This window comes from Protopterus annectens, chromosome 1.part0 (assembly GCF_019279795.1).
Source record: "Protopterus annectens isolate FY-2018-M chromosome 1.part0, PAN1.0, whole genome shotgun sequence".
NCBI classification, from domain to species: domain Eukaryota; kingdom Metazoa; phylum Chordata; order Ceratodontiformes; family Protopteridae; genus Protopterus; species Protopterus annectens.
Window position 1 is genome coordinate 1,082,156,767 of NC_056725.1, and position 22,480 is coordinate 1,082,179,246.

The following is a 22,480-nucleotide window of genomic DNA, read 5'->3' on the forward strand; positions in this document are numbered from 1 at the left end:
GCTTGTATGTAAAAGTACTGTGGATGAAGCACCTAAAGACCATCCCCTATCATCCCCAGACTAATGGTCTTGTAAGGAGGTTAAACTCTACAATCAAGTCCATGCTATGGGCATTTGCAGACCAGTTTAAGAGGGAGTGGGACAAATATCTGCAGTATCTGTTGTTTTCTTACAGAGAGGTTCTCCAGCAGGCCACAGGTTTTTCACCCTTTGAGTTGCTGTGTGGGCATAGGGTGAGGTGACCTCTAGATTTAATTTGTGATGAGTGGGAAGGTAAGTGTGAATCCCACAAGGAGTCTGTTGTGGCATATGTCCTAAACCTCAGGACAAGGCTCAGGGAACTCATGGGCTTGGCCCAGGAGAACCTGGCAAAAGCCCAAAAACAGAAAAGGGTATGGTATGACAGGAATGCTCGAGCTGGAGAGTATGCTGTAGGGCAGCAGGTAATGGTTCTCATTCCTGTCAGACACAACAAGCTGCAAGCAGCCTGGGACGGACCCTAGAAGATGGTAAGAAAAGTAAGTGATGTTAACTACATGGTAGAACTGCTAGGCAGGAGGCAGGAGCACAAATTGTACCATGTTAACATGACGAAACCTTATCAAGATAGGGAGGCCCTTGTGCTGAGCATTTGCAGCAGATTGCAGAAGGAGTCTAAGGGAGATCTGGTGACTGATATCCTCAGTGAGGCTTGGACTGATACCTCAGTGGAAGGGGTAGCAATGTGCCAGCAGCTATCTCCTACCCAGGTTCGAGAAATCCAAGCAGTGTTGCAAGAGTTTGAGGACATGTTCACTGGGAAGCCAGGATGCACCCATCTGGTGCAGCACCAGGTGGATACAGGACACCAAAGGCCTATTAGTTAGGCCCCTTATAGGGTGTTTGAGACAGTCAAACAGACTCTGAGGGAGGAGATACAGGAGATGTTGGAACTAGGGTTAATTCAAGAGTCCAACAGTCCCTTGGCCTCCCCACTGGTGCTGGTTCATAGGTTCATAGGTTGGTACTAGGCTATCAGTCCTAGGGCCTATACAAGCCTAGTCATAACAATTCCCTGGATATTAGTACCAAAGAATGATGCCAGCACCAGGTTCTGTGTGGACTACAGGAAATTAAATAGTCGTACAGAGTGAATCAGATACTTAGCCCATGCCTATGACAGATGAGGCCCTAGAGCAGCTGGGTGGGGCTAAGTATCTTACCACCATTGATATTTACAAGGGTTACTGGCAGATGCCGTTGACTCCCAGTGCTAAAAAGAGGTCAGCCTTTGCGACTCCTTTTGGCTTGTATGAGTTCACAAAGATGTACATTGGGATGAAAAATGCCCCAGCAACTTTCCAGAGGCTGGTAGATCATATCCTAGCAGGAGCAGGAGGGTTTGGCCATGCTTACCTAGATGATATTGCCATCTACAGCCATTTCTGGCAAGAGAACCTTCAGCATGTCACGGAGGTGCTGGACAGACTACAGAGGGCAGGACTGACCATTAAGCCGAGCAAATGTCAGGTGGGTATGGCAGAGGTTTCCTACCTGGGACATAGAGTGGGGAGTGGTAAGATCAGGTCAGAACCTGCCAAAGTGGAAGCCATTCAGGCAAGGCTTGCACCTGTTACCAAAAAAGCAAGTGAGGGCATTCTTAGGGACAGCAGGGTACTACAGAAAGTTTGTCCCCAGTTATAGTACCATAGCTGCTCCCCTCACATACCTGACAAGGAAAAACAGACCAGATAAGGTAGTGTGGACCACAGCATGTGAGCAGGCATTCCAGAAGCTTAAAGAAACTTTGGGAGGACCACCCATGTTAGCCAGTCCAGATTACAGCAAATAATTTGTTGTGTAGGTGGATGCTTCAAACCATGAGGTGAGGGCTGTACTTAGATTTCTTCAGAGGGAGAAGAGCACCCAGTGGTTTATCTCAGTTGTAGGCTTCATCCCAGGGAGGAATGCTACTCAGCTGTAGAAAAGGAATGTCTAGCTATAGTGTGGGCACTGTGGAAACTTCAGTCTTATCTGTATGGAAGAAAATTTACTGTAGTTATAGATCACAATTCCCTAACATGGTTACACCTAGCCAGCCAGCAACATGCCAAGTTGCTAAGATGGAGCCTAGGGTTGCAAGCATATGATATGTCAGTGCAGCACCGCAGTGAAGTTAGCAACACCAACGCAGATGGGCTGTCAAGACAGGTAATGGGGTAAGGTATACTCAGATAGACATATCTCTCTCAAGGAACGTTTCTCAAGTGTCACTTGAAAAAACAGCTTGAGTTCTCGGGGGGGGGGGGGGTATGTAAAGGCTGACAGCCTGGCTAGATAGAATTTTGTAGATAATTCTGTCATTTGTAGATATTAATATAAGACACAGGCTTTTCTCTTAAATGTAAGAAAATTGTGTTAAATGTTGAACATCAAAAATGTAACAACAGTGCACTCTGCTGGAAGAAAGCTGATAAGTCAAGCATTGTATGACATTTCAAACCCGAAGTCATGATGTCTGGACCAGCAGATTCTTTCTATTGTTTTGACGCTAGAGTTATTTGCTAGATTTTACATATATAATGTCAAAATTGCTGTGGTTTCCTGACCAGGTGCAAGATCAAAGATATGCTTAACTCTGAGATTCTGTGAGCCTGGGAACCAGAGAAAAGTGATGTAATCTAAAATGAGTCAGCAGTGGTCTATTATCAATTTAAGAGACTGCCTCAAAGAGAGAGAGAGAGAGAGAGATAGCATTTTGGGTTTTGTCTAAAGCTGACAACTCACCAGTACTCTGCTTGTGCTCTATATGTAAGTTTATTTAGAACTTTGATTGCTCTTAGTTAGATATGAACATAGTAACTTTAGTCTAGCTGTTTTCTATATTTATGTCAGAACTATTCTACAGTATTATTTTAAGCATTTTCATGTGATGTCTGAACTCTTGACTGGCACTGTGTATTAAGAAGTATTGTCTTGTGTTTTTATTATTTATTATTAAATATTTTAAACCTTTCAACTGTGGTTATTTTGTGTAGAGATGGCCTAAATTGTTGCAATGTACAAACTATACGATCCAACCATTCACTACAAGGATCCAAGATTTTGACATGCATATATGCAGGTTAATTTGCAACATGATACAAGATTAGTGCAAATGTGAAAACCATCTAAACAGTACTGGAGTGGGTGAGGGGAGTATGCAAAGAAATATGTGAGACTGTATAGCATACTGCAGCATATCAACCAATATGTTAATGGGTAGAAAAGAGATTCCTCAGAGTAAACCAACAAACACACAAAGAACATACCTCCACACAGACACCAAACACAAAAATGAGGACTAAACAGCCAGAGCCTGACACTAAGATGCAGAGATCTTACCAATAAGACACTTAAATATAGTTTATATAAGCAATTTAAAGAAGATATTTAAAGACTGTCCCTGATTTTGCACAGTTGCCTCTCATTCTTTTGACTTTATCCCCGATTTTTGAGCAACGGAGGTGAGAGGTATGGCTACCATGACATAAAAAATAAACTTAGGCAAATATTTGAACAGCAGCAATTTAAATGGATTTTAAGGATCTGGAAAATTAGCTCATTTACATTAGAAAGTGTTAGAGAGCTATAAAAATTAGATATATTTATCTCATATGGACACAGCATAGAAAACTATGAATATGACAGAAACCAGCCTACATCCACCAACGCTAAACCCAGATGATCTGGAAAATTTGAGGAACATTCTTCTGCCAGTCCAAACAGTTAAGGTGATGAACGGCTGTTGTGCAGAGCTTTGAAGTCCTTATGCTGAAGAAATACTTGAAAGAAATTTGGGCAGAATCATATGCATTCATATCTTCCTATATCCATATACCCGTCTGAACGTAAACATACAGCAAGACTATTAGTGCACAACATTACATTTAATAGCATCAACCTTATCCTAGACTTTGACTGTTTTCATTAACACTTTGCTTCATTCATTTGTCTTTAGTGCTTCATTTGTCTTGAACGTACATCACCCAAGGAGCACACCGCTACTTCTGCCACACTCCCTGTGCCTGTGAAAGCTGCTACACTGCCATCACCCCTAAGTTAAGTGCTGGGCTGCCGCTCGTGTTAGCACTGAGCTCAAAGTTCCCCCACAGCCACATCCACTATTTTTTTTTTATAAACTGTTCACTAGGTAATGGGCTGCCTGCAAAAGAACTCCCCCTCTTACGCTAACAAAAGAAAAGAACCAGAGGCGCAGTCAAAACTATAATGTCATTGATTCCATTTTGAGAATATGGCTGCCAAACAACCATACATACCACAATTTTGAGCTACGTCAAAATATTTATAACAATGACTTGTGCAACCCCAGCAGCCACTTCAAATTATATGCTACTTAAATGAGGTCAAGGAACACTGTCCAGCATTTGGCCTATCATTCCAAATGCACATTAAAGATCTATCCCATAATCCCTATGGAACCTATTTTTGTTCTGACTTTATGTCTATTTATCCTAGAGCACACCTATACCCTCTATATATGACATTCAGTGCAACCATACTATACCTAGCCCATAACTAAGGTGACTGACATTTACAGTTATAATGGACATATAAATACTTGACTAACCCCTCTTCTGGTCACTGTGGACACTGATCATGTGCACAGAAAAAACACTCAAGTTAAAAAAAAATGTACAAACCACCCAGAACCTGCAAATCAGACACCCACGACTAACTCCAGGCCTACCTGTTCTCAAGGAATACTTACAGGTCATCTCAGACGTAACACTTGCCTTAGCAAGATCACGCCCAAATAAGATTTCATTTCCCAGTTACACTCACATAAGACAGCTAAGTCCCACCTTACAACTACTTCACTTCTTCTACCTCACACTAATAAATTAACCCTTTCCTCCCAAAGACTACTCAAACCACCCTTTATTTCTTTATCAACCTCCTCCCCAATGAACCCCCCACCCCCATTTAACTTCCTCTAACCTCTAACTAAAGATGTCCCTGGACAGTAGTGTGTGTGTGTGTGTGTGTGTGTGTGTGTGTGTGTGTGTGTGTGTGTGTACGCGCACACACACACACACACACACACACACACACACACACACACATATATATTTACTTCCATATTATTGTTCCCTTACAGATTCCTTTCTACAATCCACAGCAACTGAATTTGAGACTGTGCCTTCTACCCTTTCATTCTATATTTACCTCATAGCTCTCAACCTTCCATCTTCAAAATGAGGAACACTACCTTTCATAATGTGGAACAAATGGGCAAAATGCGGAGCACTCACTAACAGTTTATTAACAACATCAACTAAGAAGCTCACAGGATAGTTCAAGTGTGCTACTTTATACTTATAAAACATTATTTTAGTGGCTTTGTAATATTTAGGCTATTAACCATGGGTATCAGTTAAAAAATTCCTCTCTCTGACTGTGTAACAGTCCCTTTCAATGTGGAACTTTGAAGAACATGAACTTTTTAAGACCCCAAATGAGGAACGTTCCTCATAATGAGGTACACTTGAGAGGTATGATTTACCTTATACTTTTAACGTTGTTAATTAATGCTGTGCACACAGTTTACACCTGAACTGTTTCCACTTTGAAAGTCTCTGCCCACCTTATCTTGCCCTGCCCTATCTATCATTCCTAAGACCAGGGTGGGGAAGGGAGCCAAGATAATGCAGTCTGTTTCCAAAGTTCTTTGCCTGCAGTGAGTGCTGATATCTTACCTAACCCTACTGGCTACTATAACACATATGATAATGTCATGAAGAAAATACTCACGTGTAATTGTTACATTTCATTTTCAGTTTTTGTCTCATAAATCATTGGTATATTATAAAGTTACCTATAAAAGAAATGTATAACTTGTATCATATGCACTGTAATATACATTCTGCAAGAAAAACAAACTAGTCTTCACTGCATAGTACTTTAAACATCCTGTAGTTGAGAACCACTGGTTTTATGCAAATGATCCCTTAACCCACACCAGTGTTTCAGCTACATGGGTTTTGAACACCAATGACTTTAACAGTGGTATATCCTTAATGAGTCAGCTGCACATATCCCATGGTACTGCACTATAGGATGTTTAAAGTATCACTCAGTGAAGACTCCAACTTGGCTGGGTCTGTCTTGTAGTTTTTTTTTGTTTTTTTTTTTTTCCTTTTTTTAATGGTTTGTCTGAGCTATCTAGCCTTTGTTTGGATACTATTATGTACTCTGGAAGCATACACACAGTCGTTCTTTTTTATAATAAATGCGGGATATAGTATAGTATTAAAAGTACCCCCGGATTCTGCAAGCTCTGCATGGCATGCAGGACTAGTGCAGGAACTCCAGCAGGCAATATGTCTGCCGTGCGATCTAGGAATAACATGTAGGGACGTGCACGAGTGCTCCTGCACTAGCCAATGAGGTAAATTTGTGATCCAGGAAGCTGGAAACTGGTCGTGCAGGAATAGTGTAATCTGCAGAAATGTACTCCGCCAGTAATGGAGTACATTTCTGCAAATTACAAAATGGATCCATGACAGCTGCAAATAAAGGGTGTAGAAAGCATGCCATTGGCCAACTATAAGGCCATTGGCATGGAAAACATTTACAAAATTAAAAAAAATCAACTTTAATTTTTTTTTTAGCCAATCTCAGCTGTTTAAGCATAGGGCAACAGCATGCAAATGGGATCATGCGGAAAATAAGAAAAAAGACATAAAATAAGCGTTCTAACCAAAATCACTATTTTGCCATTATACTGAATGGCAGGCAGAAGACAACATGTCCAGTAAATTGTGGTTGCTAAGGGGGAGACTCAGTGTGGGATCTGTAACTATGCATTAGCAGGTAATCCTATGCAAATGTGGGGAATGATACTGAATCCCAGATTTCCCCTGCATGCTAGTCAGCACCCAACAGTATAAGAGCAGGAATAGCTTGGTGCAAGCCTAGGAGTTTGCTGACATCATGGGGGGTGTCAGGCACACTGTAAGTGGATTGGAGCCCTGTGTCTCAGGTTTGCTCCTAGCTTAGCAGACCTAAGCAAGGGGGTATGTCGGAGGCTGCCTAGCACTCTTTACATTGCCTAAGCGGGTGTGCATGCTGCACACTGGGTTTTAAAAGAAGAAAAAAAGTAAACCAGGAAATAGCAGCTCTGTGCACATTTAAGCACTCTGTTTACACGGTGCACCCCTGGGCTTAAACAGGAAGGCAATGGGAAGGGAAAACAGCAGTAGGAAGGTAATCGAGGAGAACTAGCATAGCTGGCAGGTGAAATGTATCAGAATCAGCCAATTACACAAGCAGCAGACCAGCCCAGCCCAAAACACTGCTATAAATTATGCAAACAACTTTCCCTCTGGTTTTTCCCATACTCTACACCACCAGTGTATACAAGCAGGGAAAATTTAACAAACAAAACAACAAAATGATAGGATCTGCAATAGCTATCATACAACAACTTGTGGAAGAGGCTGATGGTGATGAGGATGTGAATGCTGTCGACCAACCCACAGTGAGGAAACGGAAAAGAGTGTACAGACCCAGGGTAACCTACCAGGGGCTACATGAGCTGGAGATAGTGGAGCACTATAGGTTTGGCAGGGACCTCTTACAGCAAATTGTTGAGCTGTGCCAGCCACGCCTGACACAAAGAACTAACAGAGGAGAACTCATCCCAGTGGATACCAAGGTATGTGTAGGCTTAAGAATACTAGCTACAGGTACCTTTTAAAGGCCAACTGGGGATATGATGGGGTATCCCACAGGCATCAGCATCCAGGGTACTCCACCAGTTCCTGAATGCCATGTCAGCACATGCCTGTGAGCATGTATATTTCCCCAACACCCGTGAGGCATTGGCCAGCAATATGCAACTGTTCCACCAAATAGCAGAATACCCTGAGATAGTGGGTGCTATAGACTGCATGCACATATGCATAAAAGCACCACCCAGTGAGCAGGGTAGGGTCTACATCAACCACAAGGGCTTCCCCTCCATCAACTGCCAGGTCGTGTGCAATGCTCAAGGCATAATAATGAATGTGTATGCTGGATGCCCTAGAACCTATCACGATTCCCACATCTGGTATCTGACGTAGCTGTACCAGAGATTTGCCAATGGGGACATCCCTTATGGTCACCTAGTGGGGGATGCTGGTTACGCACTGGAGCCGTGGCTGATGACACCCATCAGAAATGCACACACACCCGAACAAGAACTCCATAATGAGGCACATGCACAGACCAGAATTATAATAGAGCATGTGTTTGGGATGCTCAAGTCATGGTTCTGGTGCCTGGACACATCCGGTGGAGCTTTGCAGTACTCACTAGCTACATGTACCTAAATTGTCATCATATGTGCCATGCTACACAACATGATTCTGTGGAAACAGCTGCAGCAGGAACAGCATGGGGCAGGGCCACACAGCCCCCCACCATTTTCAAGGGCTGCACAGGCACAGAGTGACTTGGAGGAGGAAAAACATGAGCCTGTCCTAGTAGGCAGAAGGAGGCATGCCCAGTGTGCCCTGGCCCTGTCAAAGAGGCAACACATAGCACATACACAGACACAGTAGGGACCCAGGGGTATGACACCTCTCTCTGACTTGCACATACAGTAAAAGGGATGCCAAACATGACACTACCTGTGCTCAACCATGTGTAGGGAGAGTACTATGTGCATCCAACATAAGCAGCACCACCCTCAATTCTGGCACACCTACAAGGTAAGTCACTCAACCTACCAATTGCCGAATGGAGTAGTATGTTTTGTTATCTGTATCTATGGTATGGATGTGAGCATGCAAGGGGAATCGGGTGGCTGAATGGTATACCAGCAGATAGTAGACACCTATAGTGGCACCATGAGATCTGTAACAAATACTGGTATCACCATAGTAGCCAGTACTACACAGGGTGACAAAACCCACTGCAGGAAATGTGCTGGACCACATGTGTGTCCATATGACTCACACATGCCAGTCAGGAAGGTTCACATACCCAACAACAGTCTCAGCCAGCAGGACAGGTGTAGACAAACATGAACAAAGGCTGTGCTATGGCTTCTGAATGATGCCTATGGGTAACCGCCCCAGGCCTACACAGACAGACTACATCAGGTCAGGCAATGGGATGTTAGTTCTGAAGTGTAGGAAATCAGAAACTAATATGTAGGTCAATCAAGCCTAAGACCTGTAGTTCACTGATATGCCTCTCATCAGCATGATAGGTTAGAATACCGAATGAAATAGAGTACCTGACATACCAGTACAGTCATAGCAAATGTGTACTAGTGCCAGGTGTGCCCCCATCCTATGTACACATGTAGAAACAGTCAGGTGTGCCCCCCCAATCCTGTGTAGAAATGTAGTAACAGTCAGGTGTGCTCCCCCAATCCTGCATAGAAATGTAGAAATAGTATTGTGTGCCCCCAGTTCTGTGTATAAATGTAGAAACAGTCAGGTGTGCCCCCCATCCTATGTAGAAATGTAGTAACAGTCAGGTGTGCTTCCCCAATCCTGTGTAGAAATGTAGAAACAGTCAGGTGTGCCCCCCGTCCTATGTAGAAATGTAGAAACAGTCAGGTTTGCCCCCCAGTCCTGTGTAGAAATGTAGAAATAGTCAGGTGTGCCCCCTAATTCTGTGTAGAAATGTAGAAACAGTCAGGTGTGCCCCTTCCCCCTATCCAGCGTAGAAATGTAGTAACAGTCAGGTGTGCCCCCTCCCAACCTCTGTGTAGAAATATAGAAACAAACAGGTGTACCCCCTCAATCCCACGTAGAAATATAGTAGCAGTCAGGTGCCCCCCCCAATCCTGTGTAGAAATGTACAAATAATCAGATGAGCCTCCCCCAATTCTGTGTAAAAATGTAGAAACAGTAAGGTGTGCCCCCAATCCTGTGTAGAAATGTAGAAATAGCCAGATGTGCCCCCCAATTCTGTGTAGAAATGTAGAAACAGTCAGGTCTGCCCCCCATCCTGTGTAAAAATGTAGAAATAGTCAGGTGTGCCCCCCAATTCTGTGTAGAAATATAGAAACAGTCAGGTGTGCCCCTTCCTCCAATCCAGTGTAGAAATGTAGTAACAGTCAGGTGCACCACCTCCCAACCTCTGAGTAGAAATGTAGAAACAGACAGTTGTGCCCCCTCCCCCAATCCTGTGTAGAAATATAGTAAAAGTCAGGTGTGTCCCCCTCCCCACATCCTGTGTAGAAATGTAGAAACAGTCAGGTGTCTCCCCCAACCCTACTTAGAAATGTAGCAATGGACTGGTGTGCTCCCCCAATCTAAATGTCCGCATGTCATAACAGTCAGGTGTGTCCCCCACAACCCTATGTAGAAATGTAGTAACATGTATGTGTAGGTATAATATCACTGGAGCACAGATGCCCAGAAGTGGCCAAGGTAGCAGGATATGTTGTAGCATTTGCACAATATGCTGGTATGTGTGTGTGTGTGTTAGGTTGGTGTGTGTTTCATATTGTGTGAGAGTGGTCAGTATGTATGCATGTTGAGGTAAGACCTGGTGGCCATACATTACTGCTGATGACAGGGTCAAGTCCTCACAACTGCAGTACCAAAGACAACTCCCACCAGTATAATACATGCTAGCAGTAAGCCATTGTAAATGTATGGTGGTAATATGTGCCATCATCTGAAAGATTGAGATGGCATGGCTGTTGGGCTAGCCATATAAGCAGTACACAGGGGAAAGTACCCCAGACATACAGTATATATTCTGTAACTATGAAATGGATACATCCTTGGGATTGTACATACAGGTATGCATCACATTATCTGGTCATGTAGTAGGAGATACCGGTGTTGTTTGCCCGAACACTTGCAAATCACAAAGGATGTAGGACTGATGTACTGGGAAATGGCTGATATACTTGCACATGCCAGTATAACTGGAATGCCTCATGCATATCTGTGTGTCAGGTGCAAGTAGTGTCCATAGCACACATGCACCCAGCTCACCCAAACACCACCCAGAGGTACCTCTCTGGTCATATCCTTGCTGTGGGAATGGGTACAATATGACCCCACCTCTATATGGCAATAGCTACATAATGCAGCATGTAGTGCAGGTGTCCTATGCAGGTGTGCCCCTAGCCATAGGTAACACCCTGTCAGCATCCACACCACCCGATCAAGACTGATAGAAGGTATTGGCATGAACACCTAGCACACCTACCCTGTCACCCCATGGGAATATACTGTATGGAAGTCTGAGACTGTAGGATTGACAGAATGCAATGGCCTGCTACATCTGGCCTGCATCAGCACCAAATGGCCCACAGGCCTCTGCCAAAGGCCTGTGTCTCACACGTACTGCCAATGCATGTTATGTCATGGACACCTAAATAACAACATAACACACTCCACATAAGTCATATGCAAGGCCATGTGGACAAACCACAGTAACATGTCCACCATGTCCCACTGCATGAACTGTAGACCAACACCAAAACACAGCTGTGATGGGGTGATAACCTTAGAGAAAGTATCAGAGAATGTATGCATAATGTATGGAAGAGGATAAAATAACAGGGGGGAGGTGTGGGAGCATGGGCAGCATGTAATGTGCAAGGTCTGACACAAAGCTGCATGCACACATTATCCCTGGCTGCAAACACATAAATGGGTGGCTACATATCTGCCCATACATGATAATTGGGGTAATGTCCTGACTCATGGCCCCTGCCTATGGGTAACCTGTGCAAATCTGTACAGCTGTGAGGTATTGCCACAGCAAGATAAGGCCATACTGTCATGTCGATGGATGTACAGTTACGGGATCCTCTGCCAGCACTGTACCAAGGTGCTGAACCGGATACACAGACACAGCAGCAAGTGTCTGCAGCTCCCCCTCCAGAATGGTGTAACTTACCATGAATATGTAGACGTCTGCCCACAATACTGGAAACAGCTGCAGTCACCCTTGTCCAGGAAGACATCACTGTGAGCAAGGATGTTCACCTGACAGTACATGAGGATGGAAAACATCACAGTGTATAACACTACACACCTGAATATCTCAGCTAACAGCAGTACCATGTAGCTGAAGCAGCAAAGGCACAATCACCTACAGTACAGACTATCCCCTGCACAGTTTGTCCCCATATTGCCAAATGATCGATGGATACCCTGCAGAAACAGTTTGCTACTGTAGGTGTACAACACAAAGGTCTGCACTGGCGTACAGACTACCTGGAATTGATCCACTCAGTCAATACAGAAGGGCATAGTGAGCATGCTCACACACTTAGAGAAATGAAGGCAATGTCAGAGAATAACATATTGAAAGGTCATACTGGGCATGCTGAAACACTTAAACAAATGAAGCCGATGTCTGCAACAAACAGTGGACCATACATATCTAGCAGTTTCAGATGTTAGTGCATACACTCCTCAGTATGCACCAGTCATGCTTTGCACACACAGGGGATAGGAATACAGACATATATCCAAGGACAACACACTATAATAAGCCAAAAGTAGACATACATATATGTGTGGAAGAGAGTGACTGTGACAAGGAGCCATCCAATATGAATTCTGTCCCATCCAGTACACAGCCAAATGGCTACAACCACATTAGGTATAAATGTCACTCACTGTAGACATTGGCCACCAGTATCCATCAGCATTACTGACTATGTGGTGCAAGTGCTAGCTGTGCAACATGACTGTACAAGGAAGTAGTCATCTAGCAGCTGTATATACGTACCTGCAGAATATAACCCTGCGTGTGCCCGATGTGGTGTGTTAACCTCTAGATGAATGGGTTATGGCCCATGCACACACACTGCCATCCCCATAGCCATACTATGACAAGCCTGCTGAGGTCATACACATTGAAATACACCTTTGGGAAAGGTGCAGTCCAGTAGTTTCCTTGGCATGTCCTATAACTGCATACTACTGTAGTGTGATAAATTAGTTAGGTAGGAGTTCTAATCCCAGACATGGCAAGTGTGTGTGTGTGTGTGTGTGTGTGTGTGTGTGTGTGTGTGTGTGTGTGTGTGTAGTTAGGTTGGTGTTCTAATCCCAGATTTGCCAACTCTGTGTGTGTGTGTGTGTGTGTGTGTGTGTGTGTGTGTGTGTGTGTGTGTGTGTGTGTGTGTGTGTGTGTGTGTGTGTGTGTGTGTGTGTGTGTGTGTGTGTGTGTGTGTGTGTGTGTGTGTGTGTCTCTGTCTGTGTAGAGAGCAATGCTTTTCAGACTAAGCACACTTACTACAATTCAAATGCCCTACTTTGGCATTCCTGCTGATGTCATTCAATATGAAATACACCTTTGGGAAAGATGCAGTCCAGTAATCTCCATGGTGCGTCCTATGACTGCATACTGCTGTAGTGTGATAAACTAATTAGGTCAGAGTTCTAATCCCAGACATGGCAACTGTGTGTGTGTGTGTTTGTGTGTGTCCATGTCTGTATAGGGAGCAGTGCAGTCTAGGCTAGTCACACTCACTACAATTCAAATCCCCTACTTTGGCAAGGCTGCTACTGTCAATCACTGTGAAGTACACCTTTGGGAACATTGTAGCCCAGTAATCTCCATGGCGAGTCCTATAACTGCATACTGCTGTAATGTGATAAACTAGTTAGGTAGGAGTTCTAATCCCAGACATGGCAAGTGTCTGTGTATCTTAGTCTGTGTAGAGAGCAATCCTTTTTAGGCTAGTCACACTCACAACAATTCAAATGCCCTACTTTGGCAAGGCTGCTGATGTCATTCACTGTGAAATACACCATTGGGAAAAATGTAGCCCAGTAATCTACATGGTGCATCCTATAACTGCGTACTACTGTAGTGTGATAAACTAGTTAGGCAAGAATTCTAATCCCAAACATGGCAAGTGTATGTGTCGCTGTCAGTGTAGGGAGCAATGCATTTTAGGCTAGGCACACTCATTACAATTCATATGCCCTATTTTGGCAAGCCTGCTGATGTAATTCACTGTGAAATACACCTTTGGGGAAGGAATAAGCCAATAATCTCTGTGGCATGTCCTATAACAGTGTAATGCTGTTGTGTGATATAGAATTCTGTTAGGGGTTCTATTTCCACATATGGCAAGTGTGGATGTTTGTGTGTGTGTGTTACTATGTGTAGGTAGCAATGCTTTTTAGGCTATTCACACACATTACAATTCAAATGCCCTACTTTGGCAAGCCTGCTGATGTCATTCACTGTGAAATACACCTTTGGGGAAGGAGTACTGCAGTCATCTCTGTGGTGAGTCCTATAACAGCATAATGCTGTAGTGTGATCTAGAACTTGAATAGGGGTTCTAGTGCCACACATGGCAAGTGTGGATGTTTGTGTGTGTGTTTCTATGTCTATGTAGGGAGCAATGCTTTTTAGGCTAGTCACACTCATTACAATTCAAATGCCCTACTTTGCCAAGCCTGCTGATTTCATTCACTGTGAAATACACCTTTGGGGAAGGACTACTCCGGTAATCTCCATGGCGTGTCCTATAACAGTGTAATGCTGTAGTGTGATAGAGAACTCTGGTAGGGGTTCTATTCCCACACATGGCAAGTGTGGATGTTTGTGCCTGTGTTCCTATGGCTGTGTAGGGAGCCATTCTTTTTAGGCTAGTCGCACTCACTACAATTCAAATTCATTATTTTGGCAAGCCTGCTGATGTCATTCACTGTGGAATACACCTTTGGGGAAAAAGTACTCCAGTTATCTCTGTGATGCTTCCTATAACTGTGTAGTGCTGTAGTGTAATAAACTAGTTAGGTAGAAGTTCTAATCCCAGAAATGGCAGGTGTGCATGTGTGTGTGTGTGTGTGTGTGTGTGTGTGTGTGTGTGTGTGTGTGTGTGTGTGTGTGTGTGTGTGTTTGTCATTCATATCCTGTGTGGAGGTGGCTGTGAGTGTGTAACAAATGGACTCATTGTGGACTGAGTTTTGCAAATTTCTTAAATGGTGACCTTAGTATATGTCACAATGTCCACCTTACCGGAATAACAGATGTGAAATAGCTGAGAGGCTGGAGTGCAAATCCATACCCCTACATGTGACATCAAGGCCTGGTGAACAAAGTTAGCAACCCTTGTATTACCCAGAGAACACTTTCAACCCATAGGTTCATAGGTTCATAGGTTGGTACTAGGCTATCGGCCCTAGGACCTATGCAAGCCTAGCCATAACAATTCCCTGGATATTTCTTCCCACAATATTTACTTCTCTGGACCCCTGTCTAGCAGGGTGACTGACATGATCCCCGGGGTGAATTTCCTATCTCCCGTCCAATCATCAAGGTTCCTTTTGAAGAGGGCCAAGGAGGTGCTCTGCTTGACATGTATGGGCAGTCTATTCCAGAGTATGGGAGTCTCTGGGTCAGGAACCTATCCCTCCAGCATGTTTTGTTCATTGTGATGACAAGGTGTAGATACCTGGAGTGTGTGGCTCTGAGGGATTGTGATTTCTTTAAGTGGAGCATGTCCAACAGCTCAGGGTTTGACATGGCCTTGTATGTTAAGCAGAGATCGCCTCTGAGTAGACGATATGCCACAGAGTATAGCTGGAGTTTTTTTAGATGGTGAGCATATGGCATCTGCTTTAGGCCTGTGATTCTTTTAGTGAGGTATTTCTGTGGCCTTTCCAGTTGTTGCAGATGTCTTGTGAGGTACATACCAAATGGGGCATTATACTCAATAATGGGTCTAATGTGTATGTCTCATACACACACATACTTGCCTAGGCAACAACCATTATGTTTGTAGTACCCTGCATATTGCCATCTGATAGTAACCATGATGTGGTTGCAGTGGGCTACAGAGGGCATGACACCCTGTCCATCAGTTCAATAGGCATGTACCTATAGACAGTGCATCTTCACTATGTTCCCCACCAAACACCGGCAACACCTGTGGTGCCATCACTTTTGACCCACAAAAGACATACCATGCTTTTAACACATGCCCTATATGGACAGATGCCACTAACACCAGGGAATACCGGTATAATGCTATCAATGTAGGTGCAGGGTCAACCTGCTGTCCATTACCAGTTCCCGCCACATGATGCCAGGACTGGCACATCTGATAACAATCTGTGTATGCAACATGGGCCAAACATCCCAGGTGCAGTTCCACATGTCACTGTACATGCATGTGGGACATGTGCACATCCCAGACGCCATCCATGTCATGGACTAAGGAACAAATACATGACAAGGAATGCACAGCAATGGCCACACACAGGTGACTGGATGGTGAATACAGTACCCACCTGTGTGGCCCAGTCTAGACACTACACCCCTGAGCCACACTGCAGACCATTGTCATGTGGCCTGATGCCAAGGTATATCCATCACCTAGCCTTGTATAACCATCTGGCACAGTTGACAACTACACACCCGTGAAGTAATGCACCCATGCATGTCAGTACTGGCACCCTGTGTCTGTGTGTGTGTGGTGTATGATGCCTATGACCACATTCACACTCACTCCAACTCCCATTGACATACTGAAGCATGCTGTCAGATGTCAGACACCTCCCATACCCTTTGCCCATATAACCTCCTGATAACCCCCTGTGGTGCATGTGATACTTGCACAGTACCGTATTGTGGTAATCTAACTAGTGAGGAGTTGTATGCCTGACCCTGCCAAGTGTGTCAATGTGTGTGGGTTCCTGAGAGAGTGTGGTTGTGTTGGCACTGACACCTGTTCATGCAGACAGGCACGTGTAATACACCTACTGTATAGCTACCATATCACTGTTGCAGATGTCACTCACCATCACATATACATTTGGAGGGTTCCTCAACATGTAACCTATGTGGCATATCCAGTAACTGCATAAACAGGTGATAGCAATAGATAGTCACTCAGGGGTTTGATACCCTGTACTGGTAGGTGTTTGAAACAAACATGCTTAAGTTTTACTCTCCCATCCCTCCTAACTTATCTTTGCCTCTGTATGCCTCTCTCACTCTCTCTCTCTGGTGGATGTGGAGACTTATACCTGCTTTGCTTAGGCAGCAACATGTGTATTGTAACTGATGCTCATGATCAGCTGATGGCCTCTGCATGAATTGCAGCCCTCCTCTAGCTGATTGCATGTGGAAAAGCTGTGGTAACATTCCCATAGCCAATTGCATGGAAACACACTCCAATATCTAGGAACATCATGTTGGTGTTGGGCCTTTTCATTCACTGTGAGCAGGACCTAGATATGTTGTTTGGCAAACAGAATCACAGATGGATTGGGGATTTACCTCTAACAACATACACTGTGGAAACAGGCCAACACACAGGAGGGGGATGTGTGTGACATGACTACAGAATGTACCTGCTGCTATACTACATTTGGAGTAATGTTGGTTTAACAAGGTGTGTGTGGATATGGCTGTTCTACATGTTTTAAAAACTGTCATTTCAGTGCTATGTTTATGAGGAAACCCTACTCTGTAGGGCCATCTGCATTCTGAGCAGTGTGTGGTGCCTTTTATTAATTGTGTTACCCACAGAGCACATATCTGTGAACTGCAGAAGCATAGTGTGAGGATTGCAGTCAGTACATGGTGACAGCCATTAGAGTTACCGACTTCATATCCCTCATAGGACATATGTTGCAAAAACCCTGTTACAACAGTAAATGTATGAGGTTATCACAGCAACATGTCAATATTGGCCCTGTGTATGTGCCTCCAGCCACAACTCTGTCAACCTCTGTACATATGTCATGCAGTAAGAGGTGAGTATGTTCTATACACCATAATATATTGACATCATATCTGATAACAGGCCAGTGAGATATCAGACTGCTACATGTTATGTATAGTAGGTGTTATATTTGAGGACATAACCTGGGCAGTCTGTGGTTGTGTGTACAGTACTGAGGTCTGTGTACTTATGGTGATTGTCAACAGTGTGTGTATTGTGAATATGTACCATGGCCTGTGTACAGACTGTAGTAGATGTCATTGTTCTTGGTCCTGTTCTATTTGATGTTACATGCTGCTCCACTGTATGTTACACTATCAGCTTACATGTTTGTAGGGCCAAACACACACATGTCCCATACCACAAACAGGCATTGGACCACACTGTGTAGTGGCCCAGACCCAGAATATGCAGGGTTAGTGTGTGAGTGGCACATATGAGAATGGTGTTGATCATATAGTCCATATACTGTAATATTATGCTAGCTTACCATATGTGGCTGTGGCTGTGTTTACATTGGTTGTGGTTATGCACGTTCACACAGGTGTCTGTTACTCTGTGTTGTGACATTCCTGTAGAGCCTGCTATATATGCAGGTACATGTGTATTCCCCCATAAGAAATGTAGGTCACTGTTGTGGCAGTCTGCCTGTTGCCTGCACAGCAATTTGTTACATGCCTAGCAGCTTAGTGTACTTACCCAGTGTGATGTTATGTCCAGATACTTGCCAGATTTACTGCCGCCAGGTCACCATAACAGTCATGTATGTCAGACAAAGTAGTGAGATGCTGTACAGATGTATGTCACTAACTAGTGGGCAGTATGTGGCCATGGCACCTCTGTACTAGCGGTTATTATGTGTCTGGACAGACCGGGGTGAGTGAATGCATAACCTATGGGGTCAAATGTATACCAGTATTTACGTGATATACCCATCTACATGGCTGTTAACATCCACATTGTCAGGCTTGGTCCACATGTCTTGCACTAAAGGGTTCTGTGTATACCTCTGTTCTGACCAGAGTGTGTCAGACTGTCCACATTTATTGGCCATATCTCTGCTGTAGTCCACAGGATCATTACTGTGCTAGCAGTGGTACTGCACTATGATGTCCTTAAGATGTCTGTCAGTAGAAAATGCCACACATGTTAAAAGCAGATGTGACCCCACACACAACATGTTTGTGAAGACAACCCCATTACAGTAGCAATAGTCTACATATATACCTGCAATACATACCTGACATCCCCTTGCACTAAGATGTTGGGACTATTAGGGCTGAGGTAGGGCTCTACCCCATGTCCAGGACATATAGTGAACATACATGTATATATAATTATCCATATATCTATAAAGATATATGCACATATACATATCGACATACATAGATGCATATGTATATGTACATATATATATATATATATATATATATATATATATATATATATATACATATAAACACTCAGATATATACATATACACAGCAATATATGTCTACACATATACAGATAGAGATGCATATGCAGATATACATATGGATATCTATATATATATATATATATATATATATATATATATATATATATATATATATCGACAGTAATAGGGATATCAGAATACATATGTATGCACACATAGTTACAGATATCTACATATATATTTACATAAATAGGCATATCTGTACACATAGGATGTGCATACATATATAGCTATGTATACATATATCTACACACACACACACACACACACACACACACATATATATATATATATATATATATATATATATATATATATATCTACATACGAAGAGATGTACACATGGCTATATATGTTGCACTATACAGATGTGTATACAGACATATGTATGAGTATACATGTGTATGTACACGTAGACATATATCAACCTTTTATATGTACATATCCATATTCCTGTCATGTGTAAACCTCACAGTTGTGTATACCCTCCCAGATGTATCTCACCATATGTATCTGCTATGTGTACATTATGATAAAACAACATATGTGATGCAACAGTCATATCGATAACAAGTACTACACATTTGTGGAAATAAAGGCAATTGTTCAACACTACTCAATATGTGCATTGACAGATATATTGGAAAAACAACAGCTGTCTTCACAGTGGTCATGGTGTAGTGGTTAAGTGTTGTGACTATAGTGTACAGCCTCGCGAGTTCAAAACCTACAAGGGCTGTCAGATACAGAGTGGTTAAGGCAGTTTTGAGCAGCTTTAAGTGGGTTTGTGCAGGTTGGCATGAAGCTAAGCAGTGCTAAGCTATGGGTAAACATACGTGCGCTTACACAGTGTAGGCTTCACTTACCAATGAGCAAATCAGCTCAGCTGTTATATTGCAGCACTAGTGATACTTGCTAAGCATGGCTTAGCCCAGGTAGCCAGTTCACACCACCCAGTCTGATAACATAGCAGGGTAATGACATCTGTAATAAGTGTACGTAATGCCATGTACAATACATGCACCTATGTGCTGTCATGACAGTAGCAAGTGGTGTGAGTGTCATGTGTGGGACACAGATGTATATGAGGCCTGTACAGCACTGTTATCCATGTGAATGTGTTACATACAGGGGTAGTAGACCAGGGTGCATGCTGTCACACTGGCATGTAGTGTATCATGGTGGTAGTATGTAGTGATACTGAAGTGTGTGGCTTAAATTGCACACGCCACACAGTGTTTAGGGTGAGGTGTGTCCCAGGTTACATGTTACATACAGAATATCCCCAGACATGTACAGTATGCTAATGTGGGATGTAATGGGTGTATATGGACAAAACGTAGTATGACATACCTTCATATACACCTTAACAGACACATAACTGTTGACAGTGCTTACCCAGGCAATACTAGAGTGCTAAATGTAGTACTGACAACAGGCACACCTGCAGGTATAGCTGGACTCTGAGGCCTCCCTGTTGTATCCCTGGTGTGTGAGCTGTGTCACAGTATATACACCCTACTGGGTAATGATCCGACATGTGGAATGTGACTGTAGACTACGTCTGTACAGCACATGTTAGTGAGGATTCTGACATATAGTTATGGTATACATATTGTTGTCAAACATCTACCTGTCAACACATTCATCCTACTGCATAGCTACTTGCCAAGCTGATGACCGTTAGTCCCTGTACAGATGTGCAGATGGCAGGTATCCAGCTGGGATATGTACAGGCAACCTAAGCTTGATTGACATTGGCATGTCTGCCCAGCTGTGAAAGAACTGGCACATATAGGAGATAACACCCTGTATGCACCACATGCCAAGGATACCTCCACGACACTACCACAGTCAACAGAACATGCTTGGGTACAGGTCTCCATCACATACACCAACCATGTATCGTAATGCATGTTGCATACACGTCAACTTGATCACCTCTGTGGCCATGTGCAGGAGGCACCTGGAGGATTGGCTGATGAATGTTCCACTCACCCTGAGGGTCACCACAGTAGTGTCTCTTGATTGCCTGCTGCCACATGGCAGGTGACAGAATACCACTGTACTCACAACCCCTACACAATCCATCTCTCCTTGGACAATAGCTAGGTACACAGCTATTACCACCTGCAGTGATGCACCCCAGTACTGACACACGTGTACATGTACATGACTGAGTATAGTAGTGTCTGTGTGTTTGCACACCTGTACTTGGGAATTCTATGAGGGCCTTCACAACCACAGGAACACCCATTGCCATAGTCAGTTGTGGCTTCTGCTGTATGGGACATTACATCTACCCAGTTAAGCTACTCTCCATATTGGCTACATGAGCCTTGCAGTACCAGCACAACAGTGTTATACAAATGGGTTGATAGGCATAAGATACCCATTGTGTTCTGGCAAGTGTGTGTATGTGTGCATGTTCATATATCTGTAGGGTACAGCATTCTAAGGCCACATATTCTTATTACAATACCCATTGCCACATAGTAGTACAGATAGTGTTGTTGCTGCCCATAGGTGAGGCATGACCATGCAACACCCTACTATGCATGTGGCATATGCATTAGATGCATATTCCTTTAGTGCTACTGTTGGGATATACTATGGGTTGTATTACAGTCATGGCCAATGCATGATGGTGGGTATGGCAGAGTGTCATCATGGGTTTCAGGGAGTACAATATCCACTGGGGGATGTGGGTGCTGTGTACACTGTCATTACACCAAGTTACAGCCAGTATATGTCCCATGTACCACATTATGGTTACCACTGTCACCATCAACCATACAAGTAACTGATACCACAATCCAAGCCAGTTATGCATGTGCTGTGTGCAATCTACCTGTAGCACATTGGGCACATGGTCATGTTAGTTAGCAGCAATAGACCCTGGTCTCTTGGATGTGTGTCTGCCTGTTATGTGTCTGTTAAGGTGTATATGAAGGTATGTCGCACTACGTATTGTCCATATACACCCATTACATCCCACATTAGCATACTGTACATGTCTGGGGATGTTCTGTATGTAACATGTAACCTGGGACACACCTCACCCTAAACACTGTGTGGTGTGTGCAATTTACGCCACACAGTTCAGTATCACTACATACCTAGGTAGGGGTCTAGTCCCAGTGTTGCCAAGTAACAGTGTGCATGTATGTGGATGGGTCTACATCAGGGTGCAGGGTATACATGCCCCAGTGGGTCACCTGTCCATGTGGCACAGGCAATAACCGTTATACTAACCTTTAACATGTGTTCAACTGTACCCCAGATATGTCACA